General features: G+C 36.5%; 1 protein-coding gene across 3 annotated transcripts in view; it reads right to left on the minus strand.

Moving 5' to 3' along the window:
- The window catches only part of LOC124637951 (dystroglycan 1), an 81339-nt gene extending 59999 nt beyond the window's left edge, over window positions 1-21340 (minus strand). For 2 of the 3 annotated variants that reach the window (XM_047174699.1, XM_047174701.1), the window contains exons 1-2: window positions 21138-21338; window positions 1800-1855 (exon numbers count right to left, since the gene is read on the minus strand). The gene's annotated coding sequence lies outside the window, so the exon portion shown is untranslated. Of the gene's footprint in view, window positions 1-1799; window positions 1856-21137 lie in introns of all 3 variants that reach the window. The other variant, XM_047174695.1, reaches the window with a different exon arrangement.
- Between the last annotated feature and the right edge of the window lie 3471 nt (window positions 21341-24811).

The raw sequence follows: 24811 nt of genomic DNA on the forward strand, positions 1-24811 counted from the left end.
TCGATTTGATTGGGGAAAACGATCATTCTGGGATTCTATCTGTAATATTGTCGAGACTCCGGCATATAGTCTATTTATTTTGTTGTAACTTCAATTCGGCAAGTTGAAGGGTCCTGTCACATAGAAAATTAAATCAGCAGACATTATGTTCGCTATAACCGCAGCAATAAACATAATTTATTCAAAGTTTCGTGTATATTTGTTACGTGCACACAATCGCTAAGTATAACGTCTGGCTTCTAATGATGATTGATGAAATATTTATAAGCGACGCCTTTGTAACGCATTCTTTGAGTTGCGCCCTTAATATAACATTAATTGCTATACCGGACTGCAGAGGGTTCATGGAAAATACTTTGTTAACTTCATGGTGTTAGAAATGTGTTAAACATTTTTTGTGATTACTGAACACATCAATCTTCAAGTGTACATACCTGTTAATTAAAATTGCAAGCTATCGTTATTTATTATTCTTCTAGTTTTATTTAAATATGCTGTCTAGTTAAATCTTGACATACATTGCCTACGACCCGTAAATGTGCGTAAGCACAAACAAACGTGCTCCAATCAATTTACAATTTAAAATACAGTAGTTAAGTACAGTCGAACAACGTATAAACAGATATTAACGTCCTCAAAATTCATCATTGACACCGCGTGCGAGTAATAACACGACACTGAAACATGTTACATGGGCCTCACGTAACATGCGATTCATTTTCATAGCCGACGGTACGGTCAACGTCAAAAGTAGCTGGACAAATTTTGAAAAGTAGGTACCTGAAAACTCAAGGGGTCCTAATTTCTAAACACAAAATTGAGTTAACCACTTCATTGTCCACGATGCAGCAATAGTTTAACAATCGGTGTGTATCACATATGACTTATGGGTAGTTATTAACATCCTAAATAAAAAAAAAATGCTGGTAAGTCCACTGACTACACAGTATTTGGCAGTTTTGAATATCTAGATTTGTTCAGCCCCTTTTGAAGCCGTCTGTACCTACACGGTGATTATAACGCGAATCCGACGAGAGATTAAAATATACATTTGGAGCCGGAGCTTTTGCGCTTAAATTGTGAATTGTTCCTTGTGAGTCAGACTCAGGAACATACTGTGTTGTGTGAAATGTAATTTGATTTTTAAGTAAAAGAAAGTGAAAAGTCTCGGTTTTAAGTAATTCGATTTACTCGAGTTTTAAATTGTTGAATAAGACAATCCTTTCAAAAACATAAATATCTAATGAGAGCAACGTTTAAAAATGAATAGTTTTTAGGAAGTTCTAGAGAGAAAATCGTAAAGATTTAGAATTTAGAAGTTAAAGATTCGAAAGATTATTATTTGTATCGAGTTTCTATAAGTAAACTTTCCAATATTTAACCTAATTAAAGACTTTTTTGACACTTTTCTGTTAGTGACACTGTACTATGCACGTCAATGTGTGGATAAAAATTATTATTAGGTACCACTAACTATGTTTTACACCCAATTAGTTAGAAATTGATGATATCACATGAGGAAAGAACACAGCACTATACACTGTTGTGATGTTTACTTAAGTATCTGCCTAAGTTTAGGTAATTTATTCTTTTGTTTATTTATATGTTCATCTTTTGCCTTAGCAGTCATGTTTAAAAATACAAAATGATTCATCATTTTGCGGTGGCGTTGATGCATTTTTTATCTCGGTTAAGAGCTACAAGAGACTACCCACAATACTTATTGAACGAATCAAATCATAAATATTACGAAGAATAGTGAGTGCATTGAAGAGGTTCGCAATAAAATGTGAGCTTACCTTAAATCAATGGAATGGCAGCCTCGTTCATCAGACTAGCTCGATGCGTAATTGACCTGAAAAGATAACACAACTTTATTTTTTAACCGACTTCCCAAAAAGGAGGAGGTTCTCAATTCGGCCGGTATGTTTTTTTTTTTTTTCTATGTATGTACATCGATTACTCCGAGGTTTATAGACCGATTTACGTGATTCTTTTTTTGTTCGACGCGGAATAGCTGCCAGTTGGTCCCATAGTCATCAGGTCAGGATCTGATGATGGAAACCCTGAGAAATCGAGGGCAACCTTCGAAAGTTGTAGGCATACATAAGGTAAAAACTTGACACTCAGGCGTATGCCTGAAAGCACTATTCAACAGTGAAGGTTTGGAGCTGACCTGATGATGGAGACCAGAGAGGGTCGAGGGAACTCGACAACTGAATATGTAAACTACCTCGTGTTTGGGCTTATATTATTTGAATTGACTAGACCTTTGCAACAGTGAAGGTTCGGAGCTGACCTGATGATGGAGACCAGAGAGGTTCGAGGGAACTCGATAACAGAATATGTAAACTACCTCGTGTTTGGGCTTATATTATTTGTATTGACTAGACCTTTGCAACAGTGAAGGTTTGGAGCTGACATGATGATGGAGACCAGAGAAGGTCGAGGGAACTCGACAACTGAATATGTAAAATACCTCGTATTTGGGCTTATATTCTTTGTATTGATGAGAACTTTCCACTTATATGGATAGTGACAAGTATTTGTATCACTGAAAAGCTGTAAATAAAAAACTTTTTTACAAAAAAATTAAACCGACTTCCAAAACCACTAAAAAGCAAAAAAAAAAAAACTAATTTTAGGTGCATCGGCCTAGAAGTCGGTGGCAAAATTAACTTAGTAACATCCATTAGACACCGACTTCTAGGCCGATGCACCTAAAATTAGTTTTTTTTTTTGCTTTTTAGTGGTTTTGGAAGTCGGTTTAATTTCATTTGTAAAAAAGTTTTTTATATTATAATAATTGAGTCTACTAAAACGAAGTACGTACTTATGCGGGACGCTTATTTCCTCTTATTCTAAAATCCTGCCTGTGTATCGCCGCTTCTATCAAAGCAACTGGGGATGCTCTATTTTCTTTATCGCAAGACCTCGAAAACCCCAGTATAAAATTGAAGTTTTAGACGTCAGTTTATTTCCTAGTACACGTGTGTTTATGTCTCATGTAAACTAAAAACATAGAACACTATTCCTTCCTACTTTCTTCCTCTTTCACATGAAAGCATAATTAAATACAACATGAATTGCGTATGTGGCGAAGACCTTCATCACTCTAGCAGACTGCGACGCCGACGCCCCTCATTCATATTCCCTGGCTGTATGAAGATTGTACACAAAATATTTTCATATTTAGATTAACCTTGCGTATCCTGTGTTGTTTCAGTATAATAAGTTTTTGCACCAAACTCGAACAACAGCTTCGTATAATGTAGTCAAGACCACATATTATTTCTTATTTCTATAAGTCACTAGGGTACATAAATATGTATGCTCTAGCTTCTATCCATATTTTTATATGGAGGCGTAAACAGTGACATCAGTTTTATGGATACCAAAAATGAAGAATACTAGCCCTGCCTAACTTAGTATATGAGCACAATATATTGTAATAATGTTTCATAAAAGAGTCTATGTTATGTCACTGGAGAGGAATTTCCACAATGTAGGTTATATAGTGTCAGTCAGAACAGAGCTCTGGATGCGTTACAGTGATTCCAGAGTGAAAATGGGACATATTTTCCTGCATATCTCTGTCACTGCATATTTTGGGAAAACATCATAGCGCATAACCCAGCTATAAAATAAAACAGTATTTTAATAATGTCAAAAGGTTATCGCATGCCATTTCCAATACCTCAAATGAGGCAATCGAGTTTTATAGAACTTTGTTTATCAGAAATATTTTGGCATATAAAAATAAGACCTACATTATTTCGGTGTCGTAATCGTAGTTTATGTGAAGGTTATAAACTCCTAACGAGCTTTGTTTACAGTAAACGTTAACAATAATACCGCACGACGGACGATACACAACATTGCTTTTAGGAGTATTTGAAAAAATATTCCCTTGGTAATATTTGATCCGTGTATGTATGAGTTACGTGACCGTAAAAACACTCTCGTATTTAAAACGCCTGACGTGAAAGCTATATCTACGAAATATATTATACTTTTTCAAGTTTATTTTTCAACAGTCCAAGCTAAGTTACCGTGGCTTATTCAAGGAATATTTTCTTCAATGAATTAGCTTAAGCTTTAAGCGAACATCCACAATCTGTGCGCAATCTTGAAATATTTTCCAACCGAACGATTTTCTCGATTTTTTTAAATTGGCACAAATTGCGTTCCAATAACGCAATTGCTTGAACTCACTGCAGGCACGGGACCGACATCCCAGACTTATTTTAATCAAACGAAGCCCGGGAATTTCATTACAAGTCCTGTAACTTATTGCCTGCGTTTGTTTTAACCTAAATGAAAACAGTGTTGGATTCGATTTTTTACACTTAGGAAATGTGTGATTAATCGTTTATCGACATTGGTGGTCAATATGTTAAGATATCTTTATAAACGTGTTCAATAAAAAAAGTAAAGGGATCATCAATTTGATGGTACCTCTGAAACAGCCATTATGATTCAGCCGCGGAAAGACCTTCAGCATTCACGAGTGACCCCACACGCACGCCCAACGATTCGCTAATAAAAGTTATATTGGATCTATACCCGAGAATAGAATAACGGCACCGGAGCGCAAAATTACGGCCTTACGAAAGGAAGCCGCAGAAACTAAAATTCAACTGATGCACGAACTGTTCGTCGTTTAGACGAGCCAGGTCACACATTTCAACATATGTTTCGTGAAAAGTTAGAATTCAAAGACACGAATGGCACAAAAGCCTCTCACGTAAATGTTTTCCTCCACTTTTCCCGCATCAAGGCGAGTGCTAGGCAAGGTGCGAAGTTAAAGTGTTCGTTGGAGGAGTTATGATTATAAATGATGCAGAGGGTCGAAGCAAAGAAAGCCGGTAGTCGTTTACTACATCCCTGCGGATGAAAATGGAAGTGCGCGCCACAGCCTAGAAACATCAACTCGAGTAATCTTACATTACACTGTGATCCACTGAATATTTGATCGAGTACGCGAGGTTTGAATTAAAGTCACCTTGGTATAACGCATAAAGGTGTTTGTCTGTGACAATTTCGGCACCTAAAGCAGCCTACGCTCAACATATTTGAGACCAATCAGTTCACTTCTCAATAAATTGCAAAGTAAAATTGGGTCGTTATAACTATGAGATTGCTCTGATCCCTACTGAGGATAAGAGGCTGAGGTTCATAATTGCGTCCCTCATTAGGCGGCAGTCGCGTTTTGTAAAATTAGATTTTATTTATGAAATTCCATTGGGTATGACCTGAATCAACTTCAGGACACGGGACGCGATTATGTTTAACTTTTCATACTGAAATTTCCGCTGAATATAAATGGGCCAAGTTTTTTCATTTTAGAATTCATTCAAGCGGCGTGTGAAGGTACTTACTTGATAGATGTGATGTAATTAAGAGGGAAAGTCTTTTTGTTTGTTTATGTGGAACTGGTGCCGTGCTGACGAGATAGCACCATCTATCTTTACGCCTATCTACCTCTATGTGGGCCACACGGCATTGTTTGTGCACGCGATGGAATTAACTTGACGAGTAATCTTTATAATGCTGCTGAATATGTGAAAGATAAGTATCTAAAACGTGCCTACGAGCAAAGCCGTGAAAATGGTACAGAAAAATAATATAATAGATTATTACGAATCTGAGCTTTCTGAGAATTCATTAAATATGATAACTTTTTTTACAAAGCTGTGTTACATTTTCATGAAAGCGGTTCCTCATTATATGAAAGGTAGGATACATCATTAAGGATACGATTGAGAAGAAACAGGACACATCATTCAATAGAAAAAACGCTGATTAACTTGCTATCGCTCATACCAGTCATTTCTTAGCATTTTACTGAACTGAAAAAAAAGCGTGCGTGCTATTGACGCGACAAGAGACGAAGATACTATCTGATGCGACAGCGTTTATCAAGCCGATCAGGTTGATAACCTTAGCTGAAGTAGAATTTCTCTTAATTGTTACATTAATTTGCTTTGTTTTTATCGATAATTGCGGAGCAAAACAAGCTACTTTAAAGCACCATCCTATCGCTACAGAGTGATAGTAAAAATAAGATTCAAATCCAATTAAAGTCCCACATATTATAGAATCTCTTGATTACTCAGAATTAAGCGAGAACCTAAAGTTTGCATGTACCACAAACGATATTTTCTATAGGGTTAATATAGAACTAAGCGATTTGATCGCGACGTGACATAAAAAATGTAGTTATGGCCAACACGCCATGTTTCTTTGTAATATGAACATTATTTCAAGGTTTTTGAATGGTACCTTTTATAACCTGACATGGGTAATGTAACGTTACTTTTTGCATACGTGGCTTAATATTTATTTATTTATTTTTTTTTATTTAAAATACTTTTTGCACATTGTACAACGGCGGACTTAACGCCTTAGGCGTTCTCTGCCAGTCTACCTTAGGGTGGTGGTGAAATAGAAGTGGTAGGTGCAACACAATTTGAGCATCAGTGGAAGATAATAAAAATATATATTTATGCATATATAAATATAATATATATATATATATATATATAACTATATATATGTACAACTGTATCCAGGAGAATGTAGGAGAAGATGGTAAGAAAAATGAACTACTGTAATGATTCGGCCAACTTGCCATGGATGTGATTTCGCAGTTTCATTTTAAAAGTGTGTCGACTATTTACCATCCTGACCTCCAGAGGTAGCTCATTCCAAAGAAGAATAGATTTCACAAAGAAGGAAGAGTGAATAATGTCTGAACGGTGAGCAGGGCAGTGAAGAAGACGATTATTAGAGGAGCGGAGATTTTTGTTATGCTGAGAACACACATACTGAAAGTGAGAAGTTAAATAGGAAGGTGAAGACGGGGTATAAAGTATAGAAAAAAGAGTAGTTAATGCCCTCATCACACGTCGTTGTCTTATCGGTAGCCATTTAAGTTGCGCTCGATACGCTGACACATGATCGTACTTGCGAAGATTAAAAACGAATCGAATGCAATTGTTGAGAAGCCGGTCGAGTTTATTGAGCAGATCTGCATTCAGGTCATAGTAGCAAACATCACCATAGTCGATTATAGGAAAGATTAAGGTTTGCATAAGCATTGCTTTTACATGGAACGGGAGCAAGTTTTTGAAGCGATAAAGAAACCGCAGTGTACTAGTGATTTTTTGGCTGACAGCTGCAACTTGTGCTTGCCAATTGAGTGAAGAGTCAAGATGAAGGCCCAAATTCTTCACTGAGCAGCTAAACGGTATATTTATCCCGTCAAATACCAAAGTTGGTAACCCAAGTGCGTCTACTTTACCTAAATTTCTTGAGCTACCAATGATAATAGCTTGGCATTTAACAGGATTGACTGCCACTCCGAACCTGTCAGACCAACTTTTGACTACCTCCAAGTCTTTGTTAATTTTAACAAGCGCAGCTGCCAACTCATTCACTTTTGTGTGACGATACAACTGCAAGTCATCGGCATAGAGATGATACGAACACTGAAGCTCAGGAGTAAGGAAATTTATAAATATGGAGAATAACAGAGGTGAGAGTATGCCGCCTTGAGGAACGCCAGCATTCAAAGAACACCACGCAGATGAATCCTCATCCACCCGAACCGACTGCTGGCGATCATGAAGATAAGAGGAAAACCAGTCTGACGCCTTAGAAGAGACCATAAGATGTGATAGAATAGATAAAAGGATGTCGTGACTGACGGTATTGAACGCATTTGAAAAATCCACGAGTACCAACACTGTGAGATTAGCGTCTTCCATAGCAAATCTAATATCGCCAGTCACTTTGAGGAGGGCAGAAGAAGTGCTGTGGCCCGGCCTAAATCCGGATTGGAAAGGGCTCAGTAGCTCATTGCCGTAGATAAAACGAGCAAATTGCTTATGAGCACAAGTATTTTATTACTTTTCAGAAATGCGTATGAATAATGAAGTTATTCACCTTAATCATAGTACAGTAAAGACTAGACAAGAGAGGACAGGGCATGAAGGGAAGGGTGGTCTTAAAGATCTTGAGAATATTTTAAAGCCCACACTGGATTAGCATATCGAATCTAGCAAACTAGGCAAAGAATATCAAGCTAGCTAGAGAATGTAAAGTAATCGGAAATGGTGGGCAGCAAAAGGTATAAAACCCGCTCAAGTTCCGTGCATGAAAGTGGTAAGTATAGCCAAAGAAGAAACACGATAATATCAAAATAATTCGAACCCTTCAAAAATAATCAATACCGTTAGAAGTGATGACAATCTGATTCTATAGATACTTCGTTACAATATTTATTTTTATTATCACTATTAAAAGAGTCGAGGAGGTTATTTGGAAAAGATTCCTAGCGGTAAGATATAATGTTGTCTTCAAAAGCATCCTTGATAAACATTATCCACGTGCAGGGTGATGGACAGTGAATCATGCGCTGCGTGTGGTCTCAACGTTTGTTTAAGATCCAAACTTCTTTCTAAAATAACATAAAAACTTAAGGGCATGGTTTACAAAACTTCGATTGTTTATGTAAAAAATATTTACAGCAACGTTGGTTGTTTGTATTGTTTTAGTACAGATTATTGAGATATTTTGTGGTTGATACTTTAAGCATCTAGCGATATTAGCGTGCGAGCAGATGGTAACCGCATACCCTGAGTCTTAAAATGCAATAAAGATTTAAGTATCTTCGAAGCAAGTTTTGTAATAGCAAGGGTAATTTAGATTCTAATCTAGATATATTTAATATTCTATCAGAATTAAAACGACAAATTTTAGTTACTTGGCATGTTTTAGTGACACATTCATCAAATCTTGTGACAAATGCATGTGATTAAAAGATTATTAAAAAGGTGTCACACGAGCTAACTAAAGAGCATAAGTATGAGAGGTTTTTAGCGCCTCGTTAATTCGAATATCTTATCTAATAAATACAGTTTGATTCTACAAACTAGAATATCTTTGGTAAGTAGATCAGACGAAACTAAACCAAATAAAGAATGCTACGTATGTATCAGCTAAATCGAACATTGTGCAATGTAAATAGTCGAACAATGAAAATAGCTGTTTCAACATTTCATGCTAAAATTTCATCAGACCAGTATGCTTTTCTGTAACCACCATATTTATAACAACCGCTGTTTTGTGTTTGTTTTTCTAATAAAGTTACTACGTTCGTATAAAATAAACAGTAACGTGAGTAGGTATTCTATTTACGTAGGATTTCTAACCTATCAAGGTGTAGACGATGGCAATCTTGCAAAATCAAATTCAACAGACTGTTGAACGATCTATCATTCGATATTGATCCATAAGGACTTCGTCTGTTTACTACTGCAACAAACCATCAATCAATCTTGATCGAGCATTTGCACAGCCTAAACAAATGCAAATTGAAAGTATCTCAACATGTTTAGAATTCAACTACGCTTAGAAATCTAAGAAGAAATGAAGCTCCTTTCTGGTGGAAAAGAGAAAATTCATTAGTCATTGAATACCTTCATTACCTAAATGTAGATGCTATTATTTGGTAAATTGTTTACTGTTATACAATCTCTTATACAAGTTCTCATGTTTATGAATAAACAATGGGTTTGTTTTCATGTTTCCTTCGATTCAGATGTAAATTGTGATACAATTGAACACAAAGTAATAAATAGACCAGAACTAGTTTTCTTAGGTTGATTGAAATCAATTGTAAGTAGCCACTAGTTGTATGCAAATTTTGCAAATACAACAGGCAACAGTAACAGGGCTCGACCAACGAATTTAGGTGATCAAACCCTGCTACTAATAATGAAACAGCCAATGAACTCTAAAACTCTGGTACAACTCATCCTGCGAAGATTATGATCTCCTTGAGCAACTTGACGAGCAAGTGTTAATGCACACTTAACGCTAAGGTCAATAGTGTGAATGCTCTCATTGTTTCATAAACAATAATAAATTTAAGAGCCGTGAGAAAACATCGACGAAACTACGCGATATTGAGGGAGATATGTAAATTCTTACATGAGACTACCCAGGTTTGAGTTTATTGCAAAAAACTCTGTTGAATTTGAGGATGCTATAGCGTCAAACAGTCTAACGAACGAATTCACTACCGTCAGATTGACTCATATTGAACAAATAACGTATTCAAACAGTCATCTTTGTCACGAAGCAACATAACTGCAAGTCTGAGCAGTGACATCACGAAAGGCGGAATATTAGCAATTCCTTCCGCCACGTACTGACGTTCCGCCCGAACGCCTGTTTTATGATCAGACACCTCGCTTAGAAGCGTGTCTCGCGTTGCTATCATAGCTTCGGGGAAATTTTGTACACCTCGCCGCCTCGCACTTGATATTAGCATCTGATGATACATACCTTTGCTATTAGGTACGACGTTAGGACTGGGATCATGAAGTGTGCACCCTGTAATTTGTAAGTGCACTCTCAAAATTGATCTCATGTCTCCTGATCTTCATTGATAAGTTACGTTCTAACCTTATGCGTCCATAATATAACTATTCATTCAGTTTTGCGTCCATTACACATAAGTGCTACAATAGTATTTTCAGTGGGATCCTTTACATTGTATTTGTACATTTACCAGTCAAGTTATTTAGTACCAGGCCAAACCGCACTTTAATTATGACTCCGTCATCACTATTTTAGTAGTTAAGCCTACCATCCCGTACTGTGTATTTAAAGAGTTCAACTTCCAGAGCGTGAGTGAGAATAGCTACTACAATCCATCCATGCTAGTGCATATTATATCCTATTTTTAGGCGAATAAAAGCCTAATGAAGGCCAATCAGGGTATTATGATATTATTAGAACGAATCGATCTCAGTATTCTTAGCTTGGGCAATAGGTAATTTTTGTAACAGGTTCACTGCACTGATGACATCATAATGCGAAGACCTGGGAGAGTATACAAATAACTCAAAGTATCGTTTTAGATTTGCCGTGATCTGGCTTGTTTCATTATTAACAACATAGAATTAACTGGTAAGTACTGCAAAAAAGATACGAAATAAGCGTTAGCTTACTGCATCGATTTCCTTATAGGAAAAACTATCGAAAAACTTTCCATAGAGAGTTGTTAAAAATGATATCTTTCCACATAAAATTGACGATAGACTCGATTCTAAACCTCAAGCACTTTAATCAATTTTTATGTTACCTAGGTATTCTGTACCTCAGTATCCGCAATTTTATATTATTCGCGTATTGCTTTCTATGCGCATTAGATGCGTACCAATTGAAAACTTTATCAAAAAAATTCAATATCACTGCAAATTGTCTTTTCCTACTTTGAGTTACAATATGTTCAGACAAAGGAATTTCTGCAACCAAGTTAGAGGAGGACAGGAGTTTATTAAAGCTCCATCATATGTAAAAAGATAATTTAATTAAAATTGAACGTATTTATTTGAAAATTACATAATCCGCATGACTAATGGAAGAAATATTTCAATATTTTTGTGTCTCTAATATTGTGGTGACTGATGCCACATGTCGACGCACTGACAAATTGGGTTCACCTTAAAATATACGACTTCGTTCGTTCTCGACAGCTTTATTACGCTACAGTGTTAAGACTACTCCAAACGGGGTGCGTTAAATTAAAACTAAATAATGATTGATACCTTTTACGGTGACAGAGACTAAATGAGAAAAGGAAAAGTAAGCCTAGAGATAAATTAAACTTGCTGTGTTTACATGATGTGACGCAATCGCATATCTTCACGTTGATTGTAGAGGAGAGAAAAACTAGACAGTTTTTATCCACGTTATCTTTTTCTTTTAACTGTTAAGCACTTGCTTCCTTGTTTATCTGGGAATAACAATAAAAAGTTTGTAACACCTACATTCTTGCGCTGGAGTTGTGAAACTAAAGAAAGATAAAAGTTCCAATTGCACGTAGATGCAGTTAGACAATGAGCTTCTTCGAACACGCCTAAGGGTTTTATGTTTGTCGCTACCTACCACGACGCTATCCAACTATATGTTTGATACCTTACATAGTATTTTTTTCGCAAAATTCTACCAACACAAAACTTTATTGATATGGGATATTTTTATGTGGCGTCCTTCAACGATTTCGAGTCACATTGAGCTATCACATGGGAACTGCTCCGTTTTTAGAGGTTAAAATGATATCAAAGTCAAACCGATGTCAAAAATATTCGAAAAATATGTATTTAAAATATATTATTATCTGGATACACGTGATATAATCCGTTTCACAGGAAATGCAGTCCGTTACCGATAACAAATGGTTTTTGAATATTAAAATGATATGTGTTTCCAAGCAAATATTTTCGCTGTTTTAATGTACCTAAATGACGAGTAGATATGGTACGATAAGTTTCATTTTTGGGATTAGTTTAGCAAGTCATGGCACACTCCACTAACCCATATTCGAGAGATTAATAACTTTTGGTAAAAAAGTAAAAGAGTTCCTCCTAGTTTTGTGATAGTATTTGATTAGTCCACACTCTTATTCTTCTGTATTGAAGGACCTGGGACGTAGCTTATGAACTTGTTCAAAAAAATCTACACAGTTCTGAAACAGTAAAACCGTCTACGGAACATTTTAATAATGAGTGACCCAATTTCTGGATCGGCTTCCTATGAGAGTTTAAAAAATCGAAGAATTTAAGCCTGGCTTTAATTTTCTCCGCACAATCAATCAACATTAAATTGTGTACCTATATAATCACATTGATTATATTTCCCTGTGCTAGAAAGCCGAAGGGATATTAAATGAAACAACTATATCTTATAACCAGTTCCGTAGAAATCTTGTTCGTGTGGGCGTCGACGGAGTTGCTTCACCGGTAGATAACTTCGTGAATGGGATCGCATACGGGATAAATAGGTATAAGACAAAACTAAATTGGGTATTACCGGACTTTTTCTTCTAGCCGACCACTTTGGGTGAGGCTAGCATTGAAAGGTACGACTTATTGTATTACATAGTCGTAGAAGTGGAAGCATTGTCTATTTATGACTCTTAAATTGGAATTTGGTGGTTCCACGTGGCCTTTTTGGCAAGTTAGTATACTGACTTCGCAACAAGTGCTTTTCAAGGATAAGTTGTTCCAAATCTTTGTTATCTGTAAGATGATACAACTGGCCCTAAAAGTCATATCTCACACATTAAACCAGTAATAAATTCTCCTTTAAAAATATTATCGGTTCATTGAATACGATTAGCGATCCCATATGGTGTAATCATATTTTTTGTGTTCTCATTGCGGGGCTTCGTGATGTCGAATCTCTGCTTATTGATATTCTTGGGCAATGCTATGCCAGATGTTACCCAGTGTTCTCAGAAAAGAACCAATACTAGCAAACCGAAAGATTCAGATACATCCTTAGTTTTCTTTGGAAAGTTGTATCAGCAACGTACTCAATGCCAATACAAGCGGATATTTACAGCCACTCAATACTGGTTAGTGTAGTACAATGTTCATTACTAATGCAATACAATAATACTTGTATCCGTCAAGTGCGTTTCTCTTTACGATCGTCGCACGCGTCAACTGCTCAGTATATCCGAAGCCCTTAGAAAGTTCATTGCACCCATTCGACGGACTCAGATAACTAATGTGAGAAAACACATTCCCCGAATGGAACTTATGACAGTTATGATAATATTTAACCGCTCCACTAATTAGAATTACGTTGAGGATCACTTGAGAACTTTTCATACTAGAATTATTATCATAAGAGAAAGTTATATTCTTAGGAGTCATGATGTTTGTAAAAGGAAATATATATCTGAGGAAGTTTTCAATGGAACTTCGTTAGCACCTGCACCGCTTTCTGTATCAAGTGAACCCTTGAACTGAAGCTATAAATTAACCGGAGTTACACTATCACGTCATAATTTATATCCAGATTGGGGAAGTACAAGACAATATTATTACAGATAACGCTTTCAATATGTAAGTATGTAAGTAACATCCTTAGAAACAACTTCAGCCATCAGTATTTATCCCATTTTGGTAAATAACTTTATCACCCGGGTCCGGTCAATAGTATGTAAGTAATGATCGGTTTTGTTTTGCGTGCTAAGGACTGGACCAGATAATACAATAAATAAACAATACTTATTTATTACAACAAATATCAGTACAGTTTATTTTAATGCACTGAATCATAATAAAAGCGAGTTGTTTGGATAGATAACCCTTTCTTTCGAGGTCGATGAAAGTATTATTGAAGTTTATAGTAGATAGTCGGCCTCTACTTTATAACTCCGTTTACATTTCGAAAGGGTATGAATCTAGAAATGAGATCTATTGCAACGATCTAACCAATCATTGCGTTCAATATTGAAGCTATCATATCCATAAAGTAACCAATTCTGTCGGCAATTGACCGACGCGGCAAGATGGTGCAACCGGCCAGGGTGGCAACACTGACCTTAATTCGAAATAGATCGGTGGAATACATTTATGGGCTGAATTAATCACTTTATTGGCCACAATGACCGGCATTGATGACAATGCGAGTGGGTTGGCCCCAGGATCGGCGGGGCTCAATCGCTCGAAAGTAGAGCGTATGTTGACCCATACATTGTATTAAACTAAATTACTTGCCGCAGATTCAAAATAGAGTCGTTATTAGAATGATAATGGGCCATATAAGACATTAGCGGCGCATTATATTGCGATATAATGTGGCAAAGTGCCCAATACGATACGAGCCTACAATTCCGAAGGAATTAGGTCTTCATTAGTAGTGTATACAGCCTAATTAAAATCACAACTCATGAGAATTTGATTTTCGATGCAAAGCAATAAAGAGCACATTGTGAGCTAATTGTGGCGAGCGATCAAGGCTTAGTAATGGGGTTTGATGACATCACTTTTGGTCGTAACCGATCTGGAATGTCACACATTCAAGCAATGAGCGATCCATTTCGATGGGTTTGCCGGACCATCGCTTCGCTTTGTTTGACGTTAAAAAAGCTTCGAAAAACAAATGTTCGGCTAATGTTTTTGAGATGTTTGCCGACGTAATTGAGATGTAACGTATAGATCTGTTGTTATTAAGTGACAAGTTGGTTTTAATGTTGGTGCTTATTTGACCTCAGTTAATACAATATACGATGCAATAGTCTGTACATCTCCGCCAACAGTGTGAGTCACAGACTCACAAGACAGAACAGACTATTGTGATGATTCAATCGCGCTATTCTTGCGACGCGGTACGTTTAGCTAGTGACAGCTTTATGTAGGAACATGTTGTAACTAACTAAATTGTATCATAGCCAAGCACTAAGAAATAGGCCAGCAAAATACATACTGAACACAGGTGTGAAGAAATGTTACGTGGAATTGCGTGCCCCACGCTAGACTGTGGTTAGATTAACTTAAATTGACTGCTACCTTTGTAGTTCAAAATAGGACAAAATAGTAAAAAGCAGCAACATAGATAAAATAAGAACTTCTAGCCACATAATGGTTTTTAAGGAGTTTTTTGTCGAAATGTAGGTGAAATAAATGGTCCATAACTTTTGTCCGACAAGCGGTCACGACGATGCGATGGCTCGTCTAGATTGCGGCAAAACAAAACATCAACAAAAAATAAGCCGCTATTCCACGTAGTGTGCAAAAAATGTCTATGAATATGAACGACCTATGCACAGATGGTATAATAAATTAGTCATTGTCCGATATGTATGGCGATGGCGCCCGAAGGTATCGTGACAGCACGAGCGCCAGCATCTGTTGCAATAGTGAAACGATATCTTCAGCACGCGTATAATAACGTCTCGATACTAATTACGAGCTTGCAGTAGCTATAAAACGAAGCTAATGTTAAGAATGCATAGCTTTGTTACGAACGAAAAGAGTATTCAGAAAATGCTCGTTTCATGAACGCTAAAAATTATAGCTCCGAGACAGGCAGCTACAGTTTTTATTATAAAAGGAATCTGAATAATGGCAATGTGATTTTTTGCCATTATTTTATAGCATTCGGAGGTCTTTGTTGTCTGCTTTATTTCCAAACAGTTTATGCAAACAAGACAATAAAACATTAATAGCAGCTGAAACTTTTATAATTTTATCTTAGCATGAGTACAAACTTTATTCGTTTTCTTGGTATTTGCGTGTTGCTAATTAGATTTTTTATATTACCCTCATCGACATAACGTGATTCAACTGTTCCCACTCATTAAATCGGTGTCGTTTACAAAATGGATACGAATGGGAACTTAAAACTAGTTGCAGCGTGATATATTCAATTCAAGCCGTAAAGCACTTTGGGTGATCGACAAACATCAATTCCGACCCACCTCTTTGCCCAAACATGAGATATGAATTCCAATCCGAAACACTCCGTCCACTTGAACTGGGCCACCTAAAAATACGTTCAGATAGATAGAGGGCGTGATTCAATCGAGTATTTCATGTTAGGCAAGAAAGTCCTAAATAGGTAGCAAAACGCAAATGAGTGGAACTAGGTCAAGCAGGTTCCGAGACGAGAGTCAGACAAACGATAACCAATCTTTACTGGCCGACAGTTAAAATGTATATCAGCAGTTAGTTCACTAATGGAAACTGTTTTAACGATCTACAACGGGGAAAAGTTTAGGTGGAAAATGGGTTGTCGTAAGTGGAAGCAATTTTGTTATGTGGTCTACTATGTGGCCTGGGCACCAGGCCTCCCTTCCGAAGGTGTCGTGTAAAGATAGGGATCAGACGATTTTTCGCAACAGCCAAGTGAACGTTACGAGTATTTGAAGGCATCCTCCAAGGAAAAATCTTATGTATGTAAGTATGTGTTGATTGTTTCCCTTACTCATTGGGGGTAAAAGTATTTTACAAAATATGTAAGTATTCAAATATGATGCCTTCGTGTAGTCCATAAAAACATCGATGTCACATTTATTTCAAGCTAATGATGCGCGACTACTTATTGTTTTATTATGATTAAAATGTGCACCGTGGCCGCAACGCATATTTTATATCTTAAAATGTCAACAATGAAGCGAGTGACTGCCTATAAAAGTGTAGTACCTAATGCTATGGGTTAACGTTAAAGTAAACATCTACTTTAAAGCAAGTTTCTATTTATTATATTAACTCTACAGTTAATAATTCCATCTGCCACAACCTAAGCTCTCGAAATACCTCTTAAATCCTACTTCATACCGTTTGGACTATCTCTAACAAACTATCCTTTTACTGAATAGAATTTCAGAATGCCATAATCACTTAAATCATACTTTCTCTAACATAAACTTGTCAGTGGAAACAGTTTTTACACAACGGTAAAATTCGCGAGCTAACTGATCTATCGCAATACCATCGCTGGTGGATTTTTATTGGTCACGAGATTTAGCAACATTGTCACGAAAACGGGTTTGCTGCCAAGAAAAACTTCAAAACATTCAGTCTGAATGATACTCGTATAGAATAGTAAATAAAAACTATCTATTTAAATTATGAATAAGATTTTTTTTCATCTATTCGGTTCATCGTATTTTGTCGTCACGCGGCTCCCCGGCACGATTTTATCCAAACTTTGTTATAGAAATACGCTACGTATGTGGTTTTGGGTAACACGAAACACTAGTTTTCGTTCAAAGCTTTATTTGCATCAAAATTGCCGAGCGGTATCGAGAACGAAGTCAATTCTAGGAATAGAATATTTTATTTGTTCCGGACTGCAATTTTCAATACCTACTAGGAACAGTTTCATGGAGCATCGATCTGGTTGTTTCCTAATTCCAATGCTACAATTTGTACAGTTATTACATTTGTTAAATTCTTGCGTAAGAGTTACGTATAAAATTTAATCCAGAATTTTATTATTCCTAGAATCCCCATTCATTATCAACTCCATAAACCTTCTGTTTCCTGCCAGACTGGCACAAAAAACACTGCGTACAACTAAAAAATGTTTTACAGCAAAAGTAATTTTGTAAATTGCCAGAATGCTTTTAAAAACACAACTGTGTCAGAACTTCATAACATGTTACTCACGAATAGGGAATGCAATCCCGACTCGAGATTGCAAATTCGGGATCCCGCGGGATTAGAAATATCAATCCCGCGGGATCCCGGAATTGTCGGGATCCCGTCTAATTTAAAAAAAAAATTGAATTCAGATGACTGAAAAAGCTGTATGTCTGATAACTGCTTGTTTGTGATAGTGAGGTTAATTAAAATAACATATTACTCGAAAGAAAATAAAAACCTTTATTCTTTAATCTTACCAACTAAATAATAATCAGGTTGTAAGGAAATTAACGTAGGTAAATTAGGTAATCAAAACAATAAGCTTATTTCAAGGGAATTATAATAGTAAAAAGAGTGATTTTGAAAATGACTCCTTAAAAAACAAAGTGTATTAATAGTTTCATCTGCTAAACGGCATCTAATGTCCGTTGCAATGTACCCCGCTGCTGAGAATGCCCTCTCCGACTCAACGCTGGTTGGCAACAGCGTGGCGAAGCAATTATATGCAAACTGCAAAAATCGCCCCCTTGTTCCTCCACACTCAAGCAAATCCATTTCTTTTTTAATGGTAGATTCTAATTTTTCTAAGCTCGTGGACGTATATACAGGTGCAAAAGGACTTGGTTGTGTGTGTGTTGCGTCACTGACCACTGCCGCCCAATCCCGTCAATCTCGAACGGGATCTCGTCATATGATGCGTCGGGATTGATCCCGAAAAATTACACGAGATCTCGCGAGATCGGGATCCCGCGGGATCGGGATTGCATTCCCTACTCACGAACTCCTCGGAAAATTGTGCTTGATTTTCTTTTGATATTCAGTCGCTATTTTCAATGTTTGAAGGCAACTAGAATATTTTTATGCATGCGACCCATTTCCGAGCACTGACATTTAAACAACACATGGCGCGCAATATGTATTCAGATATTTCAGGTGAGGTCAGCGACCGCAGGATATAGTTGTGACGAGGTGACGACGCAATCCCAACTAGCGCGTTTTGCTCACGACTGTACACGCGAATTAGACTAAGCACGTATGAATTTGGAATCCGTGTTCTCAAATTTCTTTTAGATCGCCATTTAGATGTTTTACGCTACTATTTAATTGTGATGTAGTTAAAGTGTGCTTCAACATCTCTGTCATTTCATGATCATCTGCCTAGCCATTTCCACGCAACAACGACTTCGTTTGAAAGTACAAAAACTAATTTCCGCCGACCGCCATCGATGTTTATTATTTTAATTTTCGCTAACAGTAGCCTACAGCTTTCTTCGATAATTGGGCCATCTAAGACTTAAAGAATTTGTACAAATCAGTCTAGTAGTTTCAAAATTAGATTAGATTAGATTAGATAGAAAATTAGATTAGATTAGAAAATCTTATAAAAGAAAGTTTTTTGATGCTTAATTGTTGTTCTTCTGCTGCTTTTTGTTAATAAAATTGTGTTTTTCTTGAAAATCACTTTTGTTGATATCTCAAAAACTAAAGCTGACACAGAAATTCTGACTTCAGATCTTCAATTAGCAGCCCAAAAATATACAATATTAGTCGTAATATTTCATGCAACAAAAATCTTGTTCCCTTGTGTAATTATATTACATTGGCTATAATTTACAAGATCTTAGACAGTTATTATAGGTAGTCAGAAGCCAGAAAGTCTGACAACCAGCCTTACCAGGGGGCATCGGGTTACTGAAACTAGTACTGGTAACAGGTAAATGGGTTGAGGAGGTAAGACAGACAGTTTTGTTTTGTTTTCAAAGCTTAGCTTACCTTCCCAAATGGTCACATTGTCATCAGATCCAGGATCTATGATAGAAACATATTAGGCAAAAACTTATCTGATGATGGAGACAAACAGGTTGAAGGAACTCTTCATTGTTGTTTTTGGGTTTAATCTTTTTTTAATCTTTTTTTACTTTACAACTTTTTATGTCATCTTTTGTTAAATTTAAAAGTTATAAAGTTCTATTAAGCAGCAAATAAGAGTCCCCATTATTTTTTAAATTAGACCAAAAAAATGTATTTCATATCACTTAAGTCTGTAATCAATTTCTAGCCGGCAGTTTCTAAGTTTGAAATAACAATATTAAAATTGAAAACAATTTATCTATGCCATTTGTTATAGATAATTTTTTAAATTAATTATAAAGGTTGAGGAAAATAGTTAAATTTTCCTCGGTTTTGATTGTCTAAACGCTTTCCTGTTGCGGTAAGTTGAATTATTACTTCCTCTTGAGACTCGGATAATTTTTGTACCTAAATAATATTTGGTAGGTTAAGGTAACAGGAAGTACTTACTAAAAACTGTGAGAACAGTGATAAGTATGCTCAGACGAATAAAGAGAAGTTAACATTAATTAATAATAACATCCTCTAAGAGACTGGAAGTAAAATAAGAATTTACATAATGTTAAGTAATTGTTGTACACAGGTAATATGATAGATACTTAGATAAGTATTCTTAGTCATAGTTTTTTTAAATGTACTTAAGTATGTCTTAAGGTACTTTCTTACTATGTACTAACTTATTATCTAAGACATTGACATAATATTCTAAACTTTAAGCTAGGACTTAAAATATCAAAAGCCTTGGCTTGCTTAGTGTTTGACTTGGGACATACTTTTAAAACTAAGTATTTACCTTCTTACGATTAAAAAACATAAACGAAAGTTTATACTTAGAGAATTTATGCATTTCATAATGTGTACATAGAACATAGATACTTCAGTAGGTACTTATCCTATCTTAAAATTGATTCGAGATTTGGGGCAATCTTTTAAGTGCACGAAGTTGAAAGACAGGTTATAGATAAGTTTACTTAACTGTAAATACGCGTGTTCTTGTCACACAAACTAACTGGGGCTCTATCTCAATAATACAGTCCCGTACGACAAGGCGAAACTATGAGTCTCATTTTATTGAAGATTCACAAGCTATTTACGCTAGTAACTGTTTGTAAGATAAGATTTTGCAAGGATATGACTCTATTAAAGCTGTTTTTGAAGAACGGTTGCGTAAAGAAGTTATGGTGCCAATCATTGAAGATTAAAGCGAGGCCATCCAGGGGCTTTTACACCCAAACACTTTATTATCCTTTGGTGAAGTTACGATTGTCTTAGAAGAAAATCTGAAAGATTTGGGTGACCATAAAAATGTTAAAAGACCTCACTTACCTTCAACTTCGTTTGCTTCGACGGCAAAAAATAAAATAAACAATATTTTAATTCATAAACAAAACACTACATAAATCGACAGTCACACACCAAACCACAGTACAATCAACTCCACAAATCTCAAACTTGACCCATCCCGAGTCCCGGAGAGGGATCCTTGCCGAAAAAAATATATCACTATTCTTACCAGTCAATAAAATGAATATTTTTACTGTTTTAATTTAATTGATTTAAACTTTTACGTTAACTGTGATTACGCTTATTTTTAAGAAAACTTCCATTCTATTAATCACGAGGAACATTTTAAATATTTTAAGAATACACGATATTTTTGTGGTAATGGTAACACTGTTTGCGATACTACTGCCATCTGTTGAATGTTATCAGATTTTTTCAACTTTAAATAAGCGCCATCTATTGTGGAATAACTTGATCAGTGACATCTGGCAGCGAGTAGAGCTTACTATTTAGAAAGTGACATCTACCCGTGAGTAGCAAGACTATACCTACCTGTTATAATTATCGATAGATGGCAGGAAGAAAATACTTTTCTTCGTGACCAAAAGATGGCGCACATAAAAGGATTCTATCATGAATGTGTATCAAACAGCATCAATGTATAAATAAATGTCATGGCTTAAAAATATATAGTATCGCACATGAGAAGCAGATATAGATTTAAAAAGGTTATTAATTCATAAAGGATTTTTACGTTTCTTAGATAGAGAACCCCAATAATTGATAAATAATGCAAATAACTTTCAGATATTAAAATAATACGGTTGTTTTTTTTCTGTAACCTATTTACCAATGATAGTAAATAACAAGCAAATTAACAAAATAGGTAGGTATGTACCTAATAATTTACACATTCCTAGAAAGCCCTAGTCTTACTTATGTTCCGAAATAGGTATATAAGTGGTCTAAAGAGTACCTACCTACCTTTAGCACCATTTTAATCTTTCAATCGAAAATCTATAAAAAGTAATATACAGTACATACCTACCTACATAATCAAATGTCAACACAAAATGATTTCATAAAAACAAAAGTTAATATTCTAAACAATAAGTGAATTCCCATTTGATGAGGACTCTAAGCAGCATATGCTGATATTCCCAGCGCTGGGCGCGTCCTGTAACGAGCTGCCACATATTTCTGACAACTGGCGACGTTGACGGCTTATCTCAGGGCTTTATCTATTTCAACAAGAACCCTCGCTGGTAACCATTGCCACCCGTTATTTTTGTTTCGTGATTTTAATCTAAGATCTGTCCTTTTTCGAGTTTTAATATCAGTGAAATGTGGTGTGCAGTTTGTATGAATATTTTTTTTATATATTTTGTACAGGTCCTGTTAGGTTCATTTGTTTCGCTTTCGTAACAAGTACCTACTTAGGTAAGTATACCTATAGGTACACAATAGGTAGCCTCTAATTGAACGTATGCTTACTAGGTAATAAAATTTCCTATCCTACTTTATTTTCGACGTATGTCACACTGATTGCTAAGTCATGGTCAGAACTCAACTCTGAAGAATCAAGAAAACCTTATAGCTGAAAAAAGCTTAGAATGTCGAAATGTTGAGTAGTTACCACATCGGAGTGAGGTGCATGCTGGGTGCGCCACGTGAGCTGGCCTCGTGACCCATGGCCACCGGGCACCCGCCACCCTCCTCCCCAGCCTTTATAAATTCAGCTTTTGTCATAATTTTCCCTTTAAAAACTTCCCGCTATTGTCTACGCAAAACTCCCGAAGTACACGCAGAAGTTGAGGTAAAACAATCTACTTTATATGGACTCCCTTTTATTTATAACGAGAATGAAATTGTGCGCGCAAATAAACTGCCATGAATTTCACTATCCGCCTTAAACGTTTTGACAAGCGTATACATTTGCATTAAGTCGTCGTCCGCTCATCGAGGCAGAAAACTTACAATTAATATTAAAACATGCGCAATAAAATAAAGCCAAGCAGTCGGAAAGTATTCGCGTCACTCGAGCACTGCTTTTGACATGGCTATTATTTTAATGGAACGTGAAAATGTTCTAAGTGCTCAGACCCTGCGTTAGAAATTTCCACCTTATGCGAATCAGTTTACAGGTACGAATCGATTGGGTGTAGTAAAGTGTAAGCCTGTAAAATGTTTGTGCGTTCATCACTATCGTGGACTAAGTATACGAACAGTGATGCAAATGATATAGTTCAGGATATTGTTCTTCGTACCATAGACACAGTTTCTCGATACCGGAAAGAAAATCGATATAACGTGCGCATAAACTAACAAACATTGATTAGAATAAAACAATATTTAGTATTTGTTTACCTATATAATACAATGCCCCGGGGTATGACCAAACTTTAGCTAATATAGGTACCTACATACATACATGCTATTGTTTCCATGTTTTCCAATTTCGTCGGCATTTTGCATTAATGTATAAGTTAGTTACGACAAGTCACGTGTAAGATATTTCCTAATCAGCTATTAATTCGATTACTTCCGTTTATTTCAGCAAGTAATAAGAATCATTATAAGCGACTCGTACCTACGCCTTGGAATTCTGTTAAGTTTGGATGAAGTTGGCGGAGCTTAGTAATTTAGGTCGAACAAGGATTACTAGGTGTTTATTGTTAGTCCGATACCTAGCCTAAAAGGCCGCTATATTAACTAGGCCACCAAAAAAGACCCAATATTCTCAAAGCTATCTAAGATCACAATTTCAGTTTTTACTGCAGAATATTGAGGAGCATTACATTTATTATTATCAAAAGTATGACATGTGCTGAAAACAGTTTTCGTTTGGATATTTCAGGACTAGCTGTTGCCCGCAACTTCGTCTGCGTGGGCAATATAGAATAGTCAAAATACTACTTATCCCGTAGGTGCATTCTTTCACGTGACAGTATAATTAGGATTAGCACTTAGCAGTCGCATAGATTCATTGATCAAGGTTGTGTTGTGGATGTGACCATTTATCTAAACAAAAGAAGTAAAGTTTGTGACGTTGTGAATATCTCTGGATCTAGTCAGCCAATTTGGAAAATTATTACGTATGGTGCGTAAGTAATTTTCACAGGAAACAGCTATAATCTATGTCTATATGCTTTGAGTCTGACAAAGCTGTCATTTGTACATTTTCTGCAGCTGCTGCGACTAATCAGAAGCCAGAAAGTCTGACAGTCTTACCATGGATATCGTCTTGTGTAGTTGACTGGATTGAAGATAGGTAGATAGGTAGTCGCTCCAAGCAAAATATTGGTACTCAAACAGATTCGGTGACTGGAAGCGCCCGCTATCCCCGCCGCCCGCTAAACGCCTTAGCAGTTAAACGTCAAGGAGAGCGGCGCGTGCAAGCCGCGAGCGCGCTGCAAATGCCGCAGGGCAGCAAAACACGACGGTCACGCAACGCACTCGCGACGCACGCGCGGCGCCCGCGCTACTCACACGCCCGAGGATCGCGCACGCCTAATGTGGTGGCCTAAGCCGGGACTCCACCGAAATGTTTGCATTAGTTCACGAATAGGCAAAATGTACGTATCTGTGTGAGTCCACTTCATGTGTTCGTACTTGAAACCTGCAGTTTTGCCAAGATTTTCAAAATGTACGCTCGCAATTTGCCATTTCTTGGTGGAGCCAGCAAATCAAAAGAAACATAAGTGTTGTATACTGTG

This window comes from Helicoverpa zea, chromosome 17, assembly GCF_022581195.2.
Source record: "Helicoverpa zea isolate HzStark_Cry1AcR chromosome 17, ilHelZeax1.1, whole genome shotgun sequence".
Lineage (NCBI taxonomy): Eukaryota > Metazoa > Arthropoda > Insecta > Lepidoptera > Noctuidae > Helicoverpa > Helicoverpa zea.